Source organism: Homalodisca vitripennis, chromosome 5 (genome assembly GCF_021130785.1).
Source record: "Homalodisca vitripennis isolate AUS2020 chromosome 5, UT_GWSS_2.1, whole genome shotgun sequence".
NCBI classification, from domain to species: domain Eukaryota; kingdom Metazoa; phylum Arthropoda; class Insecta; order Hemiptera; family Cicadellidae; genus Homalodisca; species Homalodisca vitripennis.
In genome coordinates, this window is record NC_060211.1 from 87,225,021 (window position 1) to 87,249,264 (window position 24,244).

Consider the following 24,244-nt stretch of genomic DNA (forward strand, 5'->3'; position numbering starts at 1 on the left):
CATTGGCTTAGTCTATTGTGTTCATCAAACTCTATGAATAAAAATGTTACATGTTTAAATTTCATTACATGTTGATATTTTCTCGGTTAAAAAATAATGATTTATTCTGCTGTTTTCTTGTTGTCACCCATAAAACCTATGTGAAGATATTCTCCAACGTTTCATGCATCATCATCGAACTCAGCGTTGTCTGTATTGAAGTGAAGCTTAATATACACTTTTAAGTATATAGGTCTCTTCGGTATAAGATATTGTGCATACAGACAGAACTACACTTTTTCGAGCCCCTCGAGTGATAGATTTTGGTAACGCTCAGCCTAATAAAAAATACCTACTTCTCTAAGACTTACTAGTCCATGCGCTAAGGGGGAACAATGGGTTTTCCATAACTAGATATTGGGATAGCAAAAAGAGAAGAGGGAGTCTATAACTTATTTTCTTTTTGCCATTCGCAATGGAACTGTTTCCAATTCTTCAGAATTTTCTTGTCGGCTGTCTTGAAAATCTACGTTCACAGAAGTTTGAAAAGACAGGAATAAGAAGCATTCCTGGCGACAAATATTGGTTGTCATTTCCTTTAGTGTGAAACTTCTTCATCAAGGTTGCGTTTCAAAAGCACACAGGTGGACTTAGTTTAAATAGAAGATGGAGATGGAATTAGAATTGGATTAGTTCAGAATGGGTATAGTGTAATCAATAAGAGAGATATGGATTTTATTCTTCGCCCAAGATGCCTACGCCGAATAGACATGCAAGCCGAAAGTATTGCAGGTATGTCAGCAGAGTACGCAACGCCAAGGCCGATGTCAAGGACTGGGAGGTCTCTACTGCACGACATCCGTTGCTGGCCCGACTTGCCACGCCTCCCGTTGACCGGTAAACGTGATTGAAAACTGGAAGCACCTGTTGATATCATTATATTAGTGGACAAACAAGAAAAGGCAATCACTCTATATGCATCCAGTCGTGTTAGCAACGAACTCCAGGCACCTTAACGTAGACATCTGCCGTACGTTTTATGTCTACTACCGTTTAACTCAGCAGTGTCGCTTAGGTTACTATACAGGTAAAATTACTCAATTACTTCCTGCAAACTCAAAATAAGGAATTCAACATTCTGACCCTTTGATTACAAAATAGGTATTTCGTAGGATTTGAAATAATGTTTAATAATTTTGAAAGTTGTTGCTTGTCCAATGCAATTTTAACAATAAATTAGTTTTGCATTGTAACATGTGAGTATTTTTCTCGGTATAGTGTAGAAAATGCGTTTGGCTTCAGCAAGATTGGCTGCAGTGTAAGAGTATCATAATATTTGGAATTGATTCCTTTTATTAAGGGTATATTGAGGGTTTAAGATAGTATCAGAATTATGAGATTCAGTATATATTCTGATTCAGTATCTTAATTGTTTTGAGACTGGCATTTTATCCACCCAGACTTTTACTTTTTCCTCGATGAAATAACCGAACTTTTACGTGAAGATTCATATTCTATAAATGTAATCATTTCATATACTTAAAATATCTGCAATATAATCTACACGACAGATAATTTTGTCCATTCTTCAGGTGTAACAGGAAACCATATTAGTTGACATTGGAAACTCGTAAGAAAATTATAAGATTATTTAAAAGTTACGCTAACATGAGAGAAGTATAGCGTTCTTTGTTGTATTGTTCCTCGTATTAGGGATATTGAAAGTAATTCAGGACTGAGAGACCCGTTAGATCAAATAGAGGTTAGGGTTTAAAAGCCTTGTTGTATCCTACCCGTAGATCAATGACTAACTAACTAAGCATTGCGGTCGAATAGGCGGAGGGTTTTGTAAGGGCACATTGCGCCCATTGCCCCACTCATTCATTCAGTAACCACGATGGTAATAACCTATATAAAAGACTGCTAAATCGGACGTTAAGTAATTTTTTTTCAAGTTAATGTTCATAGCACATCAGTCTATCCTAATGTAAGCATAATCATGCAACTGGATATGGTAAGACTGCTCTGTATAAGTTATTTATATGTCATTTGAACCAACTGTACACACTGGATCAAAACAGACATGGAAGGATATCGATTTTCAATAAAGATTTTCCTCAGATCTATAATACCTCGTCGTTATAACCGTTTTTCCCACGATGCAGGACGTTGGGAAAGGTGATATCGCTTGATCACTTCGTACGTGACTATCGCCTTAACTAGATGAGTCTGTTCAAAGCGTCTTTCCCATGATACTGTGCGCCCCAGACGATTATAGGCGTCCTCTCATCAGCGTTTACTATCCTTGGTACTAGTGATGGTTTGATGTTTGGTGGGTTGCTGGGAATGTACAGGTCATCACAACCGGTTACAGCCATATTCTGTTTCGAGTAGGACGAGAAACTAATTGTGAAATGCAGGTAGAGGGCATCGACCGATGTGACGTCAGATGTTTACATATTGTGAAAATGCCAAATATGCAGATTGCCCGTGGGCAGATAGGTTAAAGTGGCGCTATAAACTTTGAGTTGAGTTAAATTTAGAATCATTCTCTTGAAAATGAAATTCCCTTGAGACAAAAAATAAAACATTTAGTGATCACTCTTCAAAGATGTATAGCTATTCTAATTAGAAAGTATAGTAAGTTTTATAATTAGGCAAAAAAACTGCTAACGATTAAAATGGGATTTTTGCACATAATGCATATGAGTTATGTTTTCAGGAAGTGACATGTTTTAATGATTAATCAATTAAGGAAATCATTAATTTAATAAAATATAACTAAAGAAATTGCATGGTTTAAAACATTAATTTAGGAAATTATTACAAATAAAAATCATATTACACTCTTCAGTCATTTGTTATATTCTGAATAAATTATTCAGAAATAAAAATATTTTTATTTTTTATTTCTTATATTAATAAGAAAGATTTAATTTCTCCTTATTAAGCGATTCTTCTGTCAACCTGGTTACAAGATGTTCCCAAATATTAATTTCAATGCCAGAATTCCTCGTAGGATAACAAAAGCATTTTTATTTTTTACTACCTCCAGAAAAGTAAACTTATCTGAAAGAAACTTGTAAAAAAGTCTCTAAGAACTGTTTAAAAATTTACGCAACCAATTGACTAGCAAAGTACCTTAGATGAACCTGACCACTTGGCGCGGGCAGTCTGAAGAAGCTTTCGTACATTTGGAATTTAATTCTTGTATACTTACACGAATCCACGTTCTAGGCTCTCCAGGGCGGTCCTCGGAATATGAATTGTAATCCGTGTAAATAAGATAGTTCAGTAGGACCTGCTAAATGAGAGAAGTTGCGCGGTATCAGTCCTTCAGTCAACATGTATCACACAGGACTTCAGTCAACATGTACCACACATGACTTCAGTCAACATGTACCACACAGGACTTCAGTTGAATTAATCCTGGTCAACATCGTCTGGACCAGCGCTCTTTCTAACATTCATTTCCTGCCTACTTGTATATTCCCCTTGCATTTTCATATATGTTGCTGATAGGGTTTTATAGCCATCTTACACTGATTATCATCCAGATCTCTCAGCGCCAATGAGTTCTCGGCATTTATTGTATTCATTGATATTTTATCATCTACGAGGATGTAACTAATGAGAGGAGAATACTGCGCAGATTACCTCTACAGATGGGAACGTGCTGTGCTCAGACGAGTCGAGATACTGACCACTCCCTGTAATGGAGCAGCTGGGGGTCTCGCCCCACCGCGCTTCCCACTGTATCACATCTCAGCGGCTTTGGTCTCCATATCATCATGGAGGCTGGCGTTCACTGAGCATCTTCGGCAGAATTTATTAAGCTTACTTCACGCCATAGACCCTTTACTAATCTTGGACGTCCGGAACGGTTTAGACCTCGACAGTTTTACAACTAAAATGTTTCTCTTAGTAAATAACGTTCATATACCTTTTCTGGATTGCGACTTATTGCGGCACTCTTACTAACGGTACCAACTTCTATCTCTATAATTTAATGTTACGCAACCATTTAATTTCAAACCAATGGTTACTCTTTTTAAAGGCTTATCAGGATGAATGAAGTGTATTAGTACTCAGTGCTGTATTTCATTGCAGACACCATGTTCCACTTACCAACAATACGACAGGAAACAAAATAACATGCAACACAAATAACTGAGACTAAACCATAATTTAATATGTGTAGACATTTTGGAATCAAATAATCATGTATGTGTTTTACTTATCAGATTAAAAGTTTGGGTAACATTTGGATAAATTAGTTCGTTATGATAGAGTTTAATTAATATTGTCCCAATCGTTGCAGGCTAATCTGTAGTACAATTTATGGACATTATTTTTTTTAAGATTTGTACAACCTTTCCATGTAATTCGTACAGTTTCTTGTTACAAAAGTGAAACAAAATCTAAAATTTTAATTTTGTTACTGAAATCGGTAGAACACAGTTTTCGATACATTGATAACAATATGAAATAAAATTTAGTACACAGACTTAAAATGGTTATTTTTATATATTAATGCGGATTTTGATAAAATTAATTTATTAATTTTTGATCGTTTTCCAGTTGGTTTTACGCCTTATCTAACATATCTGAGTAGAACTTGGACAGTAGCAAGCTACTTTATACAATAGTCTTATTTTCCAGGGATAGGGGACTACTAAACCAGAGAAGAAAGAATCCAGGGAATTTTAATCTCCCTGTAACAAAGTACCTGAAAACCTGAAAGCGTGTTGTAGATGTAGTTCCAACAGTATATGATGCAATCTAGTTTATACTCTAATAGGACCTAGTTAACAGGTCAGCTATTTAGAATGTTTATGATGAGGTTGAAGCAGTGTAGTTAAGAACGATGAGGGCGGGGTAGCAAGTTTCCCGCTGTAATGAGCCTAACAAGGCGGGAGGTGGGTGCGTTCGGTTGTCAGTTCTCACGGGGTTAGTCGTTTGCTCAGTTCGCCAGTCACCAGGCCGCGTACAGTTGCCATGTAGCCCACCTCAGTCACGACGCCTTCAATCTCGCGTCTAAACACTCGGCTGGCGTCATTTAATTCTAGAATTAAACTTTCTCCCCGGGAAGACGTTAATTTTGGAGTAATTCCTGTAGGGACGCGTTAATTGCAGACGTTAAATGCCAAACATTTAGAGGTAAAGTTCAAACATGATTTTCGTGCTTTAATCTGCCAGCTCTAGAATCCGCATGAACAAAATTGGATCTTAATATTATAATAGAAAACTCCAGAGTACAAAGGAATTATACTCAAATAAAACAAAGCATACACGTTTTACAAAATAATACGTTGTTATACGACTGATGTTTCATTAGCTTTAACCTTTCGACATAGTATATTTCGTGGTGGTACGGCGAAAGTATGTTTGACTGTTGAGTTCAGCTTCAGTTCAGCTTTCTTTTTATTGCAGCTTCTGGTATCTGACGCTGTGTCTGACATGGCTCCCCGAATTTGGAGTCATGTTCGTCTGAAGAGATCAGAGAAAGTCGGCGACGAAGAAGCTCAAAAAGAACTTTTACATCGTTTCGCCATCCGAGACACCTATGAAGAGGTGGAGTGGCAGTCTATGTCTCATCAGGTGCACAACTGAGTACACTACGTTCTGACACGATCTCTAAGCACGGTGGAGCAACCGAGTTTTCTACACATAACGTAGCTATGGTATGTGTAGAGAATATGTTGTTGGCCTGTGACAGAGCAAGGGTTATTGAGGCATAGGATCTTTCTAATTGACGCTTCACACCATAGAAACTAACGAGCAAAAGAATTCCTGTTGTAACCTAAGTGTCAATGGCTCAAAGTTGTCGTCTTTTTCACAGGCCATATCTTCTTGGTCGATTGACTTCGTCAATTGCCTAGTTTTTCTTGTAGCGGATGGATGGCCGCGACTGAGGTACCCGAAGCGGCTAAGGTTGGTCAATTGCAGGCGCACTGAGTGTCTGGGTGCGGGTAAAAAATGTTCCTCATTTTTAACTCTATATTGCATTAATAAAGTACATTGTTTCATTTGATTGATGTTTTTTTGTAATAATAAAAATATAGTATAAATGAACCGAATGTTCTAACTATATTTAGCTCAGATTTGTTTACGCTTTTGTTTTGTGAAAATACAAACACAGAAGTCTCTTTGGAACATAGTTTACAGCTCGATCGTACACCAAACCAATAAACTATCCATGTACGGAACCTATCGCATTACTAACGAATTTTTTTTACTCGTCCTAATACTAACCCCAATGAGGTGTCTAGTTTGGACTGTCTGTGGTCCTTTGGGTTTCTTTTTGGTAGTCAAGTAATTCCAAAGTGAACAAACTAAAAAATTTTCTGACCTGATATTTAAAAAATAGTGCCCTTCCTTGTAATGTAGTGTCGTTTAGACTCTACTTACTTCGAAACCTGTGGAGCTTCGGCTCACCTCTTGAGAGTATTTTGTAAATAGATGTTCCTTACCGCCCAAGTTACATTTCAAATCAGTTCAGTTCTGAGCCCATTTGGTTACGAATATCGCTGTAACACCTGGTGGTATAACTTATAAGACCATATGTCCCGATTCTCGAGGTTGGTTCCGGATTGTAGCGTCATCTAGGACGGCTATCTGTCCGGATTTAGGTATAGGACAGTAGTTGGTTCCAAATGTAACAGTATATTTTTTAATGTGGCATCAATATAATCTGCAAAATATATTATTTATCGGTAATATTAACAAACATTTAACTTTATGGTATTGCTACCATGATGACTAAAGACAGATAATGTACGAAACCAGGGTCTCTTGTAGATGTACCAGTAGGATAATGTTGGTTAAACTGTTGTCATACACTACTATAACTCACCTCTGTCTGTACAGTACTGTTACCATGATGACTAAAGACAGATATGTACGAAACCAGGGTCTCTTGTAGATGTACCAGTAGGATAATGTTGGTTAAACTGTTGTCATACACTACTATAACTCACCTCTGTCTGTACAGTACTGTTACCATGATGACTAAAGACAGATAATGTACGAAACCAGGGTCTCTATGTAGATGTACCAGTAGGATAATGTTGGTTAAACTGTTGTCATACACTACTATAACTCACCTCTGCCTGTACAGTACTGTTACCATGATGACTAAAGACAGATAATGTACGAAACCAGGGTCTCTTGTAGATGTACCAGTAGGATAATGTTGGTTAAACTGTTGTCATACACTACTATAACTCACCTCTGCCTGTACAGTACTGTTACCATGATGACTAAAGACAGATAATGTACGAAACCAGGATGTCTCTTGTAGATGTACCAGTAGGATAATGTTGGTTAAACTGTTGTCATACACTACTATAACTCACCTCTGCCTGTACAGTACTGTTACCATGATGACTAAAGACAGATAATGTACGAAACCAGGGTCTCTTGTAGATGTACCAGTAGGATAATGTTGGGTTAAACTGTTGTCATACACTACTATAACTCACCTCTGCCTGTACAGTACTGTTACCATGATGACTAAAGACAGATAATACCTTAAACCAGGATGTCCTATATAAGTGTACCAGTAGGATAATGTTGGTTAAACTGTTGTCATACACTACTATAACTCACCTCTGCCTGTACAGTACTGTTACCATGATGACTAAAGACAGATAATACCTAAAACCAGGATGTCCTATATAAGTGTACCAGTAGGATAATGTGGGTTAAACTGAAACTTACAGAGTTAAACATATGCCTATATGACGACTTATACTTTATTTATTTACCTGGAAACTAACACTACCCTTTAAGTCACTAAACCATTAATGATTCATTGTCTACTTGGTTGGTGTGTATATCTGGTCAGTGCTAAACTTAGAAACTTTAGTTAATATTATTATCTAATTCGGAGCTATTCATACAGACGATCCCCAGCTCAAGTAGGTTTAGAGAAAATAAGTATGTTGGTGTTAATTTACGTTACATTGCTTAAAAACAATGGAGGTAGAGATATTTTCATGCAGTTTATAAAGGACCATAGACGTTATGGTGGAAAATGTTTAGTTTGATACGTTTTTGGATAATTTTATCTTTTTCCCATTTATGGAAGTTACATTGCTAAAGTTCCACATTACCCAAATACCTTATTTTATTGATTATTAAAAATGCGAGGTAGATTTACACCATTCCACAGGAGATTTGAGGTGATGGGCTGGGATCTCCCATATTTTTCCTTCGTTAAGGTTTAATTTTCTCTGAAAATTGTAAAGACAATAAAACAATAGCGTATCCTATATCGAATTGTAATTTATTTATAATTGACATTTTACACTTTTGAGATACTTCATTTTTTATGTAAAGGAACTGATTACGAGTCAACAATTTAGTTTTATATACTTTTATTAATAGTACGTTACGCGCCTTCTGAGTATAAACAAAGTAAATACTTTCGTTTGAATGTATGTATTATTTAAATCTATTATAATAACAGCACTATTTCTCTGTCCAAACCAATCTAGCACTCGCTGACCACCGCGGGCGTGCTCGTAGTCGTGAATTACGACACTGGAGGTTATGATGTAGGCGGGGGGAGGGGATGAGGAACACGGACCCTCACGTACCGAAGCACTAATGGCTTTATCAGCGCTGCAGTATTTATAACTGTATTTATATAACGAGCAGTGAGGCGGGCAGCCACAGAAACTTTGGTGAGCTATCAGTTATACAAGCACGATCTGCTGCAACCTTTTCCTCACTCAGATGGGTATTAATTCAATTAATCCTCACGTAACAATTCCCTTATATAAATTAAGCAATGAGGTTCTCTGATAACATTCGTGGAATCTATACAGTTTTAGGTTAGTTTTCTTTCTTATTAGTATATTTTGCGATGAGAGTACGTAACTTTACTTCTCTGTAATAACAAAATTGTGTCTGTAATTTTCTTCTTTTTCATTGGAGTAGTAGTTTCAATATTGATATGACTGTTGTTAAAGGTAAATACCCTTCGTCTATAATCCAAAATAATACTGACGTTACTTAATTATTCCAGTCATTGCAGTTCCAAGAACGTGCTCACTAGTCACCTTATTTATATACTGAATTGAGATCTCTTTAAAATTCCTACAGTGACGTGTTTTGGGAGAATTCATATTTGCACTCTATCCCTATCACTGTACTAGAACCGAGAGGAAGCACCTCCAAAGGGGCCCAGAGGCTCTCTTACCTGTTTGGTGTGATATGTCGTGGACATGTCTGATTTAGTGAGACCTATCATAAAATCCCCAACTCCTCGCTCAATGCCATCTCACTTCGTTAGGACTGGAGAACCGTGGGCTCCAACAAGGCTCTTCTTGGATATCCTTGCTTCGATGACATTCATAATGACGATTTGGGATTCGGAATTCTTGATAAAGAAACGGGCTAAATTGTAAAACTGCTACATATTGCCTATTACCATTTTCAAAGAAGAACGTTGGGAAATTGAAGATTAGTGTAGCAAGATGGAGAGCAAAACAGTTTCATAAATAACAACCTCGTTCTAAAATGTCCAGACTCCCAAAATTGTATTTAACTTAATACGATTATTAAAATGAAGGTAATTAGTATATGACAACTACTTGCATTTTGATGCTCATATAAAATAAGTGATTTAAGAGTTTCTTCGATACATAGAGTATTTAAACTCTTCATATGTATCATCCAACATTCGTTTATGCTTATACCAACCACCCTCCGGCTTGTTCTGCTCTCTATCCATGTCTCTTACACCGCAGTAGGTTTGCGTCATCCAACGTTATTTTATTCTTTCACCAACCACTCTTCAGCTTTTTGTGCTCTCTCTCCATGTCTCTTACATCACGGCAGGTTTGTGTTATCCAACATTCTTTTATTCTTTCACCAACCACTCTCCAGCTTTTTGTGCTCTCTCTCAATGTCTCTTGCACCGCAGTAGGTTAGCGTCACACATTTTTTACCCCTTTACCAATCACTCTCCGGATTGTTGTGCTCTCTCCCTGTCTGTTATACCGCAATTGTTTTGCGTCATCTAGCATTATTTTATAATTGTTCTAACCATTATTCGGCTTGTTATGTACTATTTCAGTCTCTTATATCTCTGTAGGTCTGTGTAATCTAACATTCCTTTGTTCGTTAACCAACCAATTATCCAGCTTGTTGTGCTCTCTTCATGTCTCTTACACCGCGATAGGTTTGCGCCATCCAACATTATTTTTTTTCACCAACCACTCTCCAGCTTTTTGTACCCTCTCTCCATGTCTCTTACACCACTGTATGTTTGTGTCACACATTTTTTTACTCCTTTACCAATCACTCTCCGGATTGTTGTGCTCTCTCCTTGTCTCTTATACCGTAATCGTTTTGCGCCATCGAACATTCTTTTATAATTGTTCTAACCATTATTTGGCTTGTTATGTACTATCTCAGTCTCTTATATCTCTGTAGATCTGTGTAATCTAACATTCCTTTGTTCGTTAACCAACCTATTGTCTAGCTTGTTGTGCTCTCTCTTTGTTTCTTGTACTTCGGCAGATTTGGTTCAAATAATACATGTATAAGCAACTAATTGTTATTATTTTATTGCATTATAAACTATTCTTGGACTCACGTTTATATTATTGCTTCTAACAGGTGTGCATATACAAATTATGCATTTTTATAAGTAATATGTACTTGAGTGCGAATACATATAAATATTTACGAAGGAGTTCATAATGTACTAAGGTGAATACAAGCCGGTGCTTGTGAGCATGACGATGATACAAAATACAGATGAGCGGATGCAAATCAAGTGAAAACTGCAAATTTGCTCGAACGCCCGTAGACAGAAAGATGAAGAGCGTGATCGTATAATGAGACAGAGGTAGGCATTACGACGTGTAACCAACCAGTAGCCGTGCTGAGGCAGAGTAGGCTGCAAGCTGTGTCGTGTCGTATCCAGGTTACTACCGCCAGCTTTCTCCCATCCGCCGATCATTCCTTCCTTCATCCACAGGAAATCGGCCCTTTTTAGGCTCCGATGGGAGTTTCTGGGTCAATGAGATATTTCCCTGTCTGATTGTAGCTGAGATCCTCGTGTCACTAAAACATGTACTTTAACTTGGCTAAAAAAACTCGATTATAACAAAGACAGTCTGCTGTTGCCGATAATTTCATTACAATTTCAAAAATCTTCTGCTACTGGAATATTGAATAAAACAAAATCTGAAATTGCGTTTCACTCATTTCAGTGATCTGAAAGTTAATCTGGAACTCGTTTGATGGACAGAGTAATAACTTGATGAATTGTCTATGAAATGCTTCCTTACATAGGAAATCCTTAATCCAGGTTAACTGTCACCCTCTACCTCCTTCTGGAGAAGGAAGATTGTTAAAGAAACTTATTAAGTTGTCAAAATTATTCAACAGATTGTGTAAACTTTATGAGTGCTTCCTGCGATTCTATTGGGAAATCATCAGAGAAATAAATTCAAATAATTGAGAACTGCTACATTGGCTAAGAAGTTGTACCGGAGCGCAAAGCCTTCGTATTAAATTTTATGCGATACGCCAAGTAATTTTGAATACCATTCTTGTAACTGACATACTTTAACAAATTAAATACAACGATACACGTAACAATGAGAGGTTCATTGTTGTAACCAAATTATTTTGTTCTTTCAATGTGCAGCAGGAAACTTGGCGGTAGTGTTCATACGACTACCACGTAACAGCGATAGCATGTAACAATGAGGACAAACAACATGTAGGTTGTGATTCCTGACTTAGGCGTGCCACAACGCTTTGGTAAGATTTGTTTATTTTAACCTAGTTTGTAATTATGTATTAGGTTAGTTCTTTACCTGAAGAAGAGATCAGATTGCAGATCTCGAAACGTAGTGTTACTGATTTCTTGTTTCACTGAACGATGGCAAATGTCCGGGAAAATCCTGTTTCCTTCACAATCCTTCCATCGTCAAAAATAACCTTCAAACAAACAAATTATTTTGTTCTTTCAATGTGCAGCAGGGAACTTAGCAGTAGTGTTCATACGACTACCACGTAACAGCGATAGTATGTAACAAAGAGAGGTTCTTTGTTGTAACCAAATTATTTTGTTCTTTCAATGTGCAGCAGGAAACTTGGCGGTAGTGTTCATACGATTACCACGTAACAGCGACGTTGTTACCAAGACAGCATGTAACAATCAGAGATTCATTGTTGTGACCAAATTGTTTTCTTTTTTCAATTTAGAGCAAGTATCCTGGCAGTAGTGTTCATACGACGACTATGTAACAAGTGAGGTCCACATATCTTCTAACAGTAGTGTTCATGCAGCGACTGTTACACAGCGATACTGTGTAACAATGTGTGGTCCATTGTCGTGACCAGGTTATTGTGTTCTGTCAATGTAGAGTTCGGCTCAGTCACCACACCCACCAGTCATTATCTCAGTCCCACGCTGAACTTTAACCCTGCCGCCACGATACCATTTCTAGTTTGGATTGCTTGTGGTCAGTTTCAATCCTATCGGAAACTATACGAAATCACCAAGTGCTGTAATCGTGCGTGCTCTGAATTCCAATCTGGGTTGTAAGCTTCCAAAATAATCGGATGTAATAGTTTACAAATAAATACAATTACAAGAATGTACTATTGTAACTGTATTTGTACACGACGCCATTAAATAAAAGAGGAGAAAAGAATTGTAGATTTAGTTCTTGAGAGTATTGCAGTACACAGTTACCATTGAGCCATGTCTATATAGTCAGGCTCGACCATTCAAACGAATAAACCGATACAATGGAGCTTCGACGATCCCGACAGAACGTAATGAAAGGGTACGCCCAAGATGTAATGTTTCCTGAGTCAGACAGTTGGCGCTGACCATCGCGGAGTAGGGGTGTGTATTATCTTTTATTGTAAGCGTAACTGACTATAATGCACTGCGAGCAGACTAATTATCTGGCAGTCCAACTGAAGTTTTACCGGAACGATTCTGGTTTCAGACGACCTGTCACTCGGACTGTTGAATATTGTTCGTGTATTGTCTGTTTGAGCGTTTTTATAGCGTTACGATGGATATCGAGGAATTTATGTCAAAAGCATAAGTTAAACCTCTGATATAACAGGAACAACGTTTGTGCCTGTTGAAGAAAGGTTTCATCAAAATGGTGAATGTTTGTTATTAATGTCTAGAATTGTAAAATATTAACGGAACCTCACGTTAAAAAAACTGCTTAAAATTCTAAATTATTGCTTTACTTTGTTTGTTTTTTTTTTCAATAAATTGTTAATCTATTGTAATCTGCACGTGTGATTATTATTGGCTAAAATAAAAAAAGTTAACAAGTAAGAATTTTGATATTAAAATTACTAATTATTGAAGATGATATGGGTAAAGAGCTGACTCTATAGGCGGTCATATTGATTTTAGCCCCTTAAGGACAATGGTAAATCTCAAACAATTTTACACCTTTTTGTCGTAGAATATTATTATGATTCATTCACATCCAAACCCATGTTTTTATTTTCTTTAGAAAGAATTCTCAAACTTTTGTGCACTATACACAAAAATATATCTTTACAAAAAATCTAAAATGCGTTTTTATGTGTATTTATTATTTATTTTAAAAGAGACAACTTACGATGTCAAATAAGAGCGTGAAATTTTTGAAGTGTAACATCGTAACTCTTCCACCATTTGTTCTTATTATACAAATGTTAATAAATCAGTATTAAATCAGTAATTTACATAAGTTACAAATAGTCGGGGTTTGTTTGCATTGTGGAAAAAGACAAAGCTAAAAACTCTCAATTTATTTTTACTTGTGAGCCTGGATATTTTTCCATAAAAATTGTCCAAGTGTATATTATTGGTTATTTTGCATTGTTTTGTCAAAACCCCTGATATCGTCAACAAATAATTGCGGGAAAAAGTATTTGTGCTTCCTGTAAATAGATCTTAATGTATTAATGAGACGTATTTCTTCTCTGAATGGTTTTAACTTGGTTGCAACATTGTCAGTAAGCTGCAACATGTTCTATTGTAAGATCATGCTACACTGATATGTTTTGGTGCAGGTCTTCTGCTTGCAAACTACCTGTCACTCGGAGTCAGACAATTGCCGCTGAGAATTTGAACCTAACTACCTTCTTTTACCATCTTACATCTTAGACAGACCCACAGTCTACCTAATTTACTGTGATATATTCTCGTACTAGTACAAAATTATGATCTACAGCTTAAAGTTTCAGGTTGTGACCAAGAAAAGGACACAAAAAGGTATGAGGCTGCTGGCTCGCCGAGGTGGTTGCATGTCTTTTGAATTTTGACAAAACTGACTTTGTGCTTTGACTCTTTTGATCCCAAAATCAAAAGAGTTCTTTCTTGGACCAAGAGGAAGTTATGAACCAAGTTTCTAGTTCCTAGGTTCTTCTTTCAATCAAGAGTTGCCGCACTTAGGACAGATAACGACAAGAATGATATGGCGGGTACTTAATAAATATTAACCTTTGTAATCATTTCTGGCTATACTTATAGCTCAAAAGTAATTGGAGGAATTGAACAAATACGATTCTGAGGTCATTTTCCACTATTATGTGTATTTTTATATACACTATTCTGTTAGATTTGCATTCTTCATTTGACCCGATTTTCTAATGATATGGGTTGCAAACCTTTCTTTCCCTATTTTCAAATCGATAACGGAATTATACCAAACATATTTCCTCAAATAACGTAACTATCGGCCTCGGTGGACATTTCGTCGGTCGTCCACCAGCAAAGAGGTGGGCGGCGACTATACGTACCATAATTAGGGTCTTGTAACACTGAACTCTACTTCTCCTGTCAGCTGAGACCTTGGGTGGGTCGGCGGGGCAGGGGTCGCGGGGCAAGGACAAGTGAGCGGAACACATGCGAGTGTCGCGGTCGCCCGCTTCGACCTGGGGCGTTAGTAACTCAGAGACTAGGGTAATCCATAAGGACAGATAAATAATTCATATGTTCAAGAAAAGCTGACGTCGACTGCAATTCCTCTGGCGCGACAGACGGGTAAGCTAGCTAGCTGTCTGAGCCATTCCATTGTGGATATCTAGCGGTCCTGGGACTACTGTTATACCGTCCCGCGGAGACTGCGATGATGGTGACGGGACCACTCTAGCCACACAGCACCGTGTCGTGCCGCATACCTACATACCGAGAACACGTCTGTTGGCCTCTTCTCCTCATCTGGAATCTTCGAGACAACATGAAGGACATTGTCGTACTCCAGTTAAAGTTCTACATGTGTTTTTGAGAGTAACAACCTTTTGACATGAAGGTGACATGATTTTTTGACATTTACTATTGTTCAATGATACAAAAATCAGTAACCGCGTTTCGAGATCTACAATCTGATATCTTCCTCAGGTGGATAACTAATCTAATACATAACTATAGTATAGATTAAAATAAACGTATCATATCAAATATACCATTTTTACCGGTCGTATACTAAAAATTACCATTGAGTAAATACATTGAAGAGAATAAGGATGTGTAAAAGGTTACTATAGCAAGTAAAGGACTTTCTAGATAATATTTTCGTTTTTATATTGTTCTAGAAAAACTTCAGATTGTAGCTTCTCGTTGATCATCTACGCGTTTTTCTTTAAAACATTTAAAATGCGTTATACCATATATAAAATAAATTTACTTTTGAGAATTAAAATTATGTTTTTATGGTTTCAACCTAAAATATCTACCATATTTAGGTCACACAATGGGGAATCCTATAGCGATGAATCTATAAAAATCCCACAATGAAGTATTCAACAGAAAATCTCCCACAACTACGCGCTTTTTTGCGAGACGCTGATCTAGTGTACGCTTTGCTGTGACATTTTCGTTGTGGGACTCATTTCTATGGGAGTCATATTGATTATAAAGAAACCATGTCCATAGGCTTTTTATCTATTGGACAATACACCTACGAAAGTTAGCACTAATTATAGTTCAAAGGAACAACTTTCTATAATGATTTTCACAGTTTATCAGCAGTCTCTCATTATTAACTCACTCCATAATGTATAGATAGATCTCGATTGAATTTCCTTGAAGACGAATAAACTTTCACAAGAATGAATAGCGTTGCGTTTTAATGAAATTGCAAGGAAGAATAGACGTCTACAGTTAAGTATGACGATTTCACAAGTGATGTCCTCTGAAATAGGCGGAATTTCACAATGAACCCGCCGTATTGAGTGAAGTGGCTGTGAAGTGTGAAACGTTGCGCCAGAATCGTGTGTGCCTGTGTCCTTATGTCTCCAGCGTGTCTACAAAATCGTGTCCTTATCTGCTGTCTCTTGAACACAGAGGTTCATGTTCATCCGCAGTGTTGTAAGGATAGAAAATGATACTACAAATATCCTGCTTCTGCAAAATTCCCTTAAATACTCAATATTTTAGCAATGCAAAAAAAATATTTTTAAAGTTTTTTAAAATTAAAATGTAATACATCTCCCTGTTTTAAGGAAACGCAAATCGTATTCTAAAGTTGGTCTCAAATTTAAAAATCTAAGTAAGAATTATGTTGTGAGTAGTACTATTTTGTTATTGATATTGTATTTTCAACTACACATTATTGTTACGATTATTCCACGAAAATTGTATGAAACAAACATGAAATATAAAATTGTTTCAGACAATTAGAACTTGATTTCTAAGAGTGCTTCTGCACATACGCCATTACATTGCAATAACACACTGCCGTGTCCTTAATTTGTATTACATAGCTGTTATTGCTTACATAACAAAATTGTAACACTAGCATTTACATGAAAAACATATAGTTATTAATTGATTGATCGTACCATCAATTCTACTGTCATTATCAAAGGCATTATAAACATTTCCATTTCCATAGTATTGTATGTTTCCAAATGTTTACTCAAGTCTTTATATGAAACACATACGGTTATTGATATTGTTCATCGACTCCCGTGTAGTTCAGCCAAGAAGGGATAAGGAACATCCAATGGAAATACGTTTGTTTTCGTGCATATAATAATGTAAACATTTTAATTTAATAGTTTTGTTCTATACGAAGCTTGTAAACCCTTGTTCATATAACTGCTATTAGCAATTTCACCTTTGGGTTGTTCATTAAACCTCTTTGAAGTTTTTGCTAAGAAGAGATCAGAAATAGTCCATTTTATGAACAATCGTCTTCGAATCTATGATCATGTAAACATCCGTATACATATAATTGACAAATGTCTACAAAATTAAACACATTTTATAAATGCAATACTGTATGTTTAAAATGTAATCAAATGAGTTATTATGAAAGACGTTTGGCACTTATGGTATTTCGTTCTGTTTATATTTTATTAAATGATAATAGCAATGTACGTTCAGCACACGTATTTAATTAATAAATTTACTGTATACATTGCGTAGTGTAGAAGTTGTTTCTAAGCTTGTGCTTAAATTTACTCAGAGCCACTCTTATGCATTAATTTATTACTAGTAAATAGAGAACACATTTTATTTAATTAAGGCGCGATACCATTTGCAGCGCACTGGCGTACTCAGATTGCCTACCCGCGCCGTGAACCTTTCACTCGTTACCACTCATATTGTGACACAAACAAAACGTGTTATTAGCCTAGTTTACACTGACTGTGTGCAGAGGTGGCAACAGTTCACCGTCACTACTTGTGTCAGTAAAGAGATTTGTGTCACTACAGCTAACATTAGTTTGTGAGTAAACGTTGTGTCGCTTGTCACAATGTATATTGTTTGTTATATTAAATGTTAATAATTAAATATTACACTGGTTGTATTCAAACGATTTTTTGTGATATTTGTAATAATGAAATGAATTATTAGTTTTCATTTAATATCTGTTTTTATGTGAGATAGTATTACATTTGTTCAAAAAGCCGACGAAGTAGGTAGCGTACGCTACCAGTAGGGTATGGATGGCGTTTATAAATTTGTAAAATAACGCAACTATAAAAAATAGTCAATGCTATCAGAATTTAAAACCAAAAGGATTTTCATTTTTAAAGCCACAAAAATCAATTTGAGATGTACACAAGCTATTCCCAAATGTACATACCAGTGTGAGCTAATCTAACCTGCTGACTCAGGAGATCAAGGACAACATGACAAACTGTCGCCTGGAATATCTAGTAATAGTTAAAACTATGTCGAGTTAATTGAACAAGCGCCATTTTGATCGACCGCCCTGATAGAATTAGCAAATCAATTCGATTGGTCGATTTCTCAACTAACTATGTACCGCCACCGGTTGTTCTTAATTACCGCAAATAATGTAGCCATGATAACGTCAAGATATGAAGGTTAATATTTCATATAGACCACGGAGTCGGGTGAAGGTTTTTTATATACAGTGTGTCTTTTATACGATATAAAGTACTCTTAGACATTATCGACTGGAATGTTTACATTCTAAATTGCAGTATGTAACCTGCAAAACTACGAAACAGTACCCAAATAAACTGAATCAATGTGTAGGTGTTTTGAGATTATGAGGTATATTTCACAGATGAGTTTGTTGGATCACAAGTAATACCACTAGGGTAAATTATAAAGATCAGTAGAAAACTCCAAAGTATCAATGATAACGAGTCAAAATATTCTAGAGCGGGAGATAAAAATTTAATAATAATCGTCTGAGTCCTTTGTATAATCATTGACGTTGGGTAATTTGAAAGGTACAGGATTTCTAATATTTGCAATTGGTAAATACGCTATCAGAAAATTGCTAAAAATACTGTTTTAAGTACATTGTAATGTCTCTAATATATTTTTGTAACACATAATGATGACAAATTTCCGAGATCTTGTCAACTGATTCCGTTGTCGTTAGCATACGGCGTTTGAAAATTTGTAAAATAACGCAACGATAAGAAATAGTCAATATTATCATAATTCAAAAACTATAGTAATAGCAAGGCTTCGCTGAAGCTGCATGCAGGATTTCAACCCCACTGAGTTTGTTTTAGTGAAGGTAGAAATGGGACGGTATCAAGAGTTTATAAATAAAAAATGATAATTTTTATCTCATATTATATGTTTCTAGCTTGATAATAATAATAAGAATAATTCTTTATTACAGTAAAACAATTAACAAAATTGCATTGCAAGCATCATTTCAACATTTTGATTTAAAAATCTATAAGCTAAAACCTATCTTATCATAGGAACAGTTAATTCCACATACTCATGTGTGAACCTAACAATATATTGTATTTTCTTGTTTTGGATATAAGAAAAGGATAAATAGAATAATAATAATAAAATATTAATTTTCATCCCAGCGGCCTATCGTAAACTCATCAACGGAGTAAAATGCCTTTGACAACAAAAAGTGTCTTAATCGAGATTTGAATTGTTTGGGTTCATTAATTCGTTTGAGATCTCCAGGGAGCTTATTGATTAACTTGACACCCATTTGAGATGGCAAGTGTTCGAACATAGCCGTTCTATGCTGTTCTATCCTGAAATTGTTCCTGCCTCTGGTCTCGTACTGATGGACGTCCCTGCCCTGAACCAGTTCACATTTGAATCGGCAGTACAGGGTAACGTCGAGAATATAGAGGCCGGGTAAGGTTAGAAATCCAAGCTCCCTGAAGGCAATTTTACACGACTCTGATGATACACGTAATACACGCAATAATACACGTAATAACAACTGCCAGACGTGAATTATAGTTTTATCACAGACAAAAGACTAGATAAAGAAACTGAAAGTTGCTTTTAAGGGTCTGTACATGGTTAGTTGTCGCTAATTGAACATTTATTTGCGTCTCGGATGATTGGTTTTAAGCGTGAAAAACTAAAAAATATGATCTGAGAAAAATATCTTTTTATGTTTTTAACCGTTTTTCCCATCATTTTGGCCTCAACCCAAACTAGTACGGCTATCAACTACTTTTGTAGGGGAAATGAGATCTGTTGATTAAAGAAAATCCAGGGTGTGTGCTTATTCAGTATAATGCTAAATGGCTCTTGGGTCCTGGACTGGTAACGAAAATCTTACCGACCAATCTAACAACTTACTCATTACATGTATTACTATATCACATGTTACGATTTAAAATTACTGTATTCTGTTTGCTTGCAATTTTTTACTCTAAGATTTTATATTTGCCATACAAGACCAATGTAAAAATACCCTTTAACTCTCCATAAAATCATATGGAGTGACATTCACGATCATCAAACTTAATGTTGCCTATATAGAAATGAAGCTCCATACAAAATTTAAACTATATAGAGCAGTTTGTTCTTGAGATAATAATGCGGAAAGCCATGAATGAAAATGTTCAACCCTAAGATTGTTAGTCTTTGTATATAATTATAGTTATTAGTTATTGTATTTATATACGTCACATAGAATCATATAAAATACTTGTAAGATTAAACGCATGCTAGACTTCGGTTCATCTTGGGATACTTAGCGTCTGCCCCATCGCTGGCCCAGAAAGTGACTCCCAATGCACCGAAGTTTAAATTCGATATAGAGGTAAACTTTCAAATAAATGTCGATCCTCCAAGTTACCTCATTCAAAAGATATAGTTTATTCAGACGTTCATACTTATTATATAGAATTCTATTTTCGTCGTCTATTGGAAGAGACTACGCTAAACGCTCCTGTCATTAAACAACGTGTTGGCTACTCCAAAATATATTTAAAATATTACGAATTTGTTTCTGTCATAAGCCTAGTTTCAAATTTTATAAAATAGTACTGTACTAAAAAGGCACATAAATGTTATTATCACATTGTTATCCATTTTTACGCTATGTTTCAAATTTTAAATTTGAAGATTAGACAAAAACGATAAAGTATTCTAAACAGGCAGACAAGAAAGTAAATTACAGAAACTGTTGAACAATACATAAGATCCATGTCCAGTGCATCCTATTTTTAATCAGTAATCCCAGCCAACATAACAAAATGTAAAGGCCTTTTAACATTCACGAGGTTGTAGCATGTGACATTGCGTTTAAATGAAAATTTTCAAAGTTTGTACAAAAACAAAAAATTCAACAAAACAATTATTACATCCCATGTTTATTTGTTATTGAAAATTTCCATATTTGTCATAATAAGCAAGTTTTCCAATTATTTTTTCTCGTTGTCATTTGCCAACATGGTTACCAATAATAGGTACCACAATAGCAACGTAATGAATGTCAATTGTTGACTACAGAAATCAGAACTGCCAAAAACCCGATATCTATCTTTTTTTTAATAGCGATGTAGAGATAGTATAAGGTGAGTGTCACACCAAATTTCAACTCTATAGATCAACTCGTTAGATCAAAGCTATAGATCAACTTGTCGTGCTTACTACACTACACACGCAATCCGACCAGACAGAAATCCGACTGAGTTTATCAAAAACTGTGCAGGAGAGGTTTCATTTAACGTTCCGCCCATAATCGTATTCTTCAATTACAAGATTATTATGGTTTTGCCTTAGAGAAGTCTCGACATACCAGATGTTCAACGCCAACACAATACTAGATTTCTCGCTGGAGACAGCTTATAATATGGAAAATCAGCCTGAGGTACTGCTCTCTGTGGGCGCAATGCCAAGGCCCCGGCTTATCAGATCCACGGCCACTGATAGTAGACATTATACAATCTGTAGAATTATACGGCTGTTTCACCACACCCTTCGCTAGGAGATACCATATCTAGTGATGTTCATGATTAGAGAGAAACTCAGGAGAAGCTATCCATGTTTAGGCCCGAATTGAATTTCGTGGCACCTTTCTAACTAGACCTTTCTGAATACGGTATAATGTGTATGTATTATGGTTTTCACTAAAATTGAAAAGATTGTAATCGTTGCCATTTTTCTACGGATAATCGTAACCGTATTTGATATATTGAATTTTCTCGTATCACTGTTTTCTTCTAAGAAATATAAAATTATATTTACTATGTAAATGAAGTGCTTTTGAGTGGTGGTAGAAAAATTTACCCAAATTACCCAAATATGGCATAATTTGATTCTGTTAGTGAGTGGTGAGATTTTACAACTTTCAAAAATACATGAGATCGGGAGGAAACTCAGAATTTTGAAATGCAATCCTATTATGATAGGTACCTTATTCCAAGGATATTACTAGAGTTATTAAAACTACACCTCTGTGTTACTCCTGTTCAAAATGGCGATCTATTTGGTTAATTCTCATAAGATTAAGTCATTCACCATAAATAATTTTGTTTTACTGTAACAGCAATAGGGTACATGATTTAAAAGAGCAACAAGCATGTTTTTAAGATTTTCTAGACTTTCTAGACTACTTTACCCATCTGAACATTAAATTAATGGAATTATTCAAACATATTATTCAGATATAAAATTTAGACTGAAATCATCAATGGACACTACAGTTCTCATTTATGTACTGACAGACATACAGGTAGATATAATAATGTTTTCTACGATGTCCATTATAAACGTCTATTGCATATGTCAACAATGAATTCGATATACGGCTTAGAAGGGAAAGTAAATTATTTATACAATAGAAAATGATACACTATTATTTATTGTTTTCTTTCATCGTGTGAAGATAAATACAATTTCTGGGTGACTTAGTCACTCATTTGTTTGAGATTACCATTTCGTTCTGGCATAGAGACTGTTATACATACATATTACATACGTGAAGTTGATATTAAAACTATTGCGTATTGCGTTACTTATCACCATGGAAATATTGTAAATGAAAACTATATTTTTTAATCACATATTGTTAATTGTATTCCTAAACTACATGAAAACAACATTTTCGTCAAATTTTGTTTGCATTTTTCTCTATAATTTCAATATCCATGAATGTGTGGCATCATTAATAATAATCTTTTTATGCGTAATGGTGCACGTTTTCTACACACTGCCTACTCCGGTACTTACATTACGAGCTATTTATCATCAATATACTCAGAACACGAAAGTTATCCTCTCTAGAAAGATAGGAGTCACGAATATACACGTATATCGTGTGGCTCTACACCAGAATACACGTGGTTTTATTTTCACACATTTATTTCAGCAGTTATACGAATGTCGAAATAATTTTAAAAACTACTTCAGCACCAATGAAATATACAGTTTATAATCTTGTAAACACAGTATTATATAATTCTTCCATTGTTACTGAAGGTATGGTATATTCCGTTATATCATCTGCCTAAACTAATATTTAGTTAATGAACATAGAGTAGGTATATTATATTAATATATTAAATAATAGTGTTCAAACTAGTTCCTTGTGGAACACCTGATCCTGTAATAAACACGATTCACGAAACACTGAGTCACGTTAGGACTTTGGAAGTTTAAAAGTCAGTTCAGTTTATAGCATATTGCTAGTAGTTCATTTAGTAAAGATTATAGATTATAAAATTCGTATAAATCATGATAAATTAAACGTTTTGTCTATCCAAGTGAATTGAAAAGTTTAAAATCTTTAAGTTCTACGGAACAAACTGACTTGGCATCTTACTTACGATTTATGTAGGTAGTATTTTGCATGAGGTAAGACATAGTTTATAAACCTAAATCACAATCTGTCACATACTTAGAAATGGCTAATGAGTTCTCTTTCTTAAAAAATACTGTAATTCCAGTAATTTGAAAGGATAACAGGATTTCGGATATTTGCCATAGTTATAGGTTATAACAGGTGTAACACAACGTTTCGAGGATTGGAATCTATCCTCTTTCTCAGGTGGGGGAGGAACCAATACATACTAAAATAAAACATACACTAGCACTGATGATTGTTATCCTCGTACTTGTGATTTGTGCTCGGGACTTACATCATGTGCAGTGACAACGCATGGACTGAACTTCAAGCAGCTTTTGGGTATGTTTGAAGCCTTCCTTTCCGTTCTTTACTTCCTTCTGTTTGTTATTTTGGTATGTATTAATTTCTCCCCCACCTGACGAAGACTCCAATCCTCGAAACGTTGTGTTATACCTTTTATAACCTATTACGATAGCAAATGTCCCAAATCCTGTTATCCTTTCAACCCTTCCATCGTTAATAACAAACTTTAAACAAAGAACCCAGTAACTTGTTCAAATGTTTGGGAATTGCTTTTTAAATAAATGATACAGTTTCTTTAGAATTATATCAGGACATGCTTTAAGTATGAAAACAAGTGTAAGGTCGGGCCCAAAAGAATGCTTTAGAATAAAACCTCCAAAAAGCTGCGGCAAACTTCTCCACAACGCATA

General features: G+C 35.6%; 1 protein-coding gene across 1 annotated transcript in view; it reads left to right on the top strand.

Annotated features, from left to right (window-relative positions):
- The window catches only part of LOC124362472, a 113,614-nt gene that overhangs the window by 73,077 nt on the left and 16,293 nt on the right, over nt 1-24,244 (top strand). The window lies entirely within an intron of this gene.